Raw genomic sequence first — 3,739 nt, forward strand, 5'->3', positions numbered from 1 at the left:
TTCGCCAGCACGCTGGCCGGGCGCGCGGGCAGCCAGGTCCTCGGAGTGATGCGCAGCTGGACCACGAACACGGTCGTTCCCCCCGGCCGGGCGACCCCGGTGGGGGGACGCGCAAGTCCCCAGCGCGCGCGCGTTGTCTTCCCCCGCCCCCCGGCGGCAGGGGGAGGCGGCCTTGAATGGCGGCAGGCCGCCGGGGAGTTCCGGGCGGGCGCGGCTCTTTTTTTCGCCCCTCCCCTCACCCGAATGCGGAGGCCGAGCCAATCGCTGGTGATGGCACAACCGGCGTGAAAGCCGGGGGGGGGGGTTATGCCCGGCGACGCTCCCCCCCCCCCCCCCCTCTGGTAGTGGTGACAGCAGTGGCATCCAAAAGAGCCCCAGCGGCACACGATGTCCGGCGGCCAGGCAGCCCCTTTGTTATTATTTTGCCCCCTCCCTCCCTTTCTCTGTCCCCCCTCCCCCTCTCGCCCGCACACCCCGCGCCCGTGCCCTTGCCGAGTCCCCCCCCCCCCCCCACGGCTGCACCGCTGTGGCCAGGCCCGCCACAACCATATCCAGCAGGCGTGGCATGATGTTGCTGCGGCGGCGGCGGCGGCCCGCGGCCCGGGCAGGGGGCCTGCCCGGGGTCTTGGTCCTTGCGCTGCTGGTGCTCGTGCTCCTGCTGGCTGCCCTGACGTCCGGGCAGGATGTCTTCCTGTACTCGGCCCCATATCCGATCAAGACAAGCTCGCTGCCGATCCGCCTTACCACCGGGCCGCGGTCCCTTTCCATGGCCCAAGACCTGGACGTGCCGGGCACGATTACCAGCTTGCTGCAGGACGACCTGCAGCCGAGCCTGGCCGAGTTCCGCTGGGGCCCCTTTTTCGGGAACTCCAAACAGCTGTTGCTCCGCCAGGGGAACAGCCTGGCTGGCGGCTGGCCCGGGCTCTGGCTGTCCCGGAGCGACAGCCAGCCGACCCTCTTCCTGGAACACAACCGGTCCCAGGTGAAGATCTACACCTCGGCCCTGGAGTATGTGCTTCCGGAGCCGACGACCTCGGTTCTGGCTGGTGTGGCCTTGTCAAGCACCGAGGCGCTCTTTCTGGGCGTGACCGAAGCCCCGGGCAGCGTTCCGGTGGTTTACTTGGCGAAGGTCACCGACTTCGGCCTGGGGGGAATCGACGCGTCGTCCATCACTTTGTCGGGGCCGGTTTCGGCGGCGGTCGCCGGCGATGCGAGCTCCTTCTACATGGCCGAGGACATGCGGCTCCGGTATGTGGCCGTGGTGACCGGCGCCGGCCTCTATAGCAACTACGTGGACATGTCGGCCAGGATCCTGGCCATTGCCGCCACCTGGGTCATCTCCACGGAAAGCAGCTGCCCCTTCGGTGCCGATGTGGTGCTCCTGCTGGAGGGCGGCAGGCTGGCCGTGGTGCCCTGCCTCGGGCATGGGCCGCCGGGGGACCCCCTTTTCGTGGATATCCCGGCCGGGGTGGACTGGAGTGGATCGGGGATTTTGGCCGCCCCGGTGGCCGCCATGTCTGGCACCCCGGTGCCCTTCTACGTGCTGCTGCGCAATGGCAGCGACATCCAGAGCCAGCTTTGGCGGTCCCATGTCGAGCAAGGAGTCCTGTCCCTGCGCCGGGTGGTCCTGCCGCCGGGCATCACCAGCACTGGCACGCTACAGCTGGGTCGATTTTACAATGGCCCCGGCAGCGCCCCCGGCATTTGGGCCCTGCTGTCGGAAAACACGGTGCTCTTCGACTCGGAGGCCTTCGGCTGTCAGACCGACAGCACCATCCTGTGCAGTGTCGAGGGTCGGACATCCGATTGGTCCAATGGCTGGGCGTGTGCCCCGGGCCATGTAATGTCGCCCTTTGTGGCGGCCGGCCAGCTGTGCGCCGGGTGCGCGGATGGCTGGTACCTGGACCGGCCGGCCGGTGCGTTTCGCGTGTTCACCCTGCATTGGCCGGTCTTTTTCGTCTGTTTTGCTGCTGCCGCCGCCGCCGCCGCCGGCCGCTGGCCATTTCTCGGGAGCGCCCCGTGCCTGACACCGCCGGCCTTTCCCCAGGCGAGGCGCCCTTCTCCAAGCGGGGCCATAGCTGCCAACCTTGCCCGCAAACCGACTGCCAGACCTGCAACGCCGAGCACTGTCTCCTGTGTCGAGATGGGTTCTTCCTGCTGGTTGATGCCGTGGCGGGCAGCACCGCCTGCGTGAGCAGCTGTCCCCTCGGCTTCACGCCGGTGGACCGCATGTGTCAACTCAACAGCCGGGCCTTCCTGCCAAACATGATGCTGACCACGCCGGGCCAGTACCCGATGCTCGGGCTGGACTCCGGCGACCGGGTCATTGCCATCGGCGAGTCGTGGCTGATGGGCGACCTGGCCACCGGAGGCCCGGTGCTGCCGGCCATCGGCACCACCTCGGCCGCCGGTGGCCCCGGGCCGCGGGTGTTGCTCTTCACGGAGCAGCGCAAGACGTACCTCATGTCGGCCGGTCACATTGGGCAGCCCGACCGGCCGGCCGTGCAGCCGATTTCCCTGTTGGCTCCGCATCCGGCCACGCCGACCGTGGCCTTCGCCGAGCTGGGGCCCTTTGTGTTCGGGACGGAAATCGCGTACATGGTGGTCCTGTGCGGGGCATCCGGCGCGTCGCAGGTGGTGATATTGACCTGCTCCGGCCCAGCGCCATGCGTGGTCACGGGCAGGGCGAGTCACATCGCGCCGGGCGGAGGGTGTAGCACGGTCTGGCGCATGGGCCCCACGAGCGCCCTCATGCCCCAGGGACCCCAGCTGATGACCGTCATTCAGGTCGACGAGGCGGCCAGAACACCGCACTTCACAGCTCTGACAGCCACTGGCGGGGTTGCTCTCGCCTCCGAGGCGGCGGCCGGCGGCCGCGCCCAGCCGGGCCTCGGAGACTGGTTCGTGTGGACCACGGCCCATGCCAAGGCCACGGCCGCGCCATTGCCCCTGGTGAGTGGGGACCCGCGCGTGGCCCCCCTGTCCGGGAGCTTCGTGCCCGGGCTGCCGGAGTCGGAGAATTCCTTCGTGCCGGTGCTGCTCCCCCGGGGGGCCGGCGCCCCGGCGGAGCTGGTCTTCTCCCGGATGGTGGGCGCCGAGTGGGTGATTGTCCGGGCCCCGGGGGACATGCTGCCAACCGGCCGGTCCATGGGGCTCCCCTCGGAGCAGCAGTTGCTCGGTGTCTTCCCCGAGCCCTTGACCCAGTCCGGCACCGGGCCACGGAATGCCCTGTTCCAGGGGGTCGATCTGTCGGCCGGCAGCCCGGCCTACCCGAGCGCGCTGCTCGTGCAAGCGCGCACCTTCATCGGGGTGTCGTTGCTGCATTGCCCGGCCGGGGCCACTGGGCCGTGTTTTCTGCTGCCGGCGACATTTGTGGACTTGCCGCTGGAGGTGGCTCTCCCGAGCGATGTGTCCTTCTGGCTGCCGGCCGTGGCGCAGGTCGGCCTGGCGCCGGGCAGTCACGGCCAGAGCCAGGGTCCTCTGCAGCAGGGGACCGTGCTGAGCCTGATGATCGTGTCGCGGGCCACCGGGCCGATGTCCGTCTCGCTGGAGGTGGTCTGTCCTTCCGGGGCGGCGGGCCCGCGGTGTGACCCCTGCGATGGGTCTTGCGCTGAATGTGCGCACCCCGGCGACCCGGCGGCCTGTACGGCGTGCCTGGCCGGTGATTGGCTGCTTGATGGCACATGTGTCGGCGTCTGTCCGCCCGGGACCTGGTCCGACGGGGCGGGCCAAGTGTGTC

Source organism: Fonticula alba, assembly GCF_000388065.1.
Source record: "Fonticula alba strain ATCC 38817 unplaced genomic scaffold supercont2.11, whole genome shotgun sequence".
Lineage (NCBI taxonomy): Eukaryota > Rotosphaerida > Fonticulaceae > Fonticula > Fonticula alba.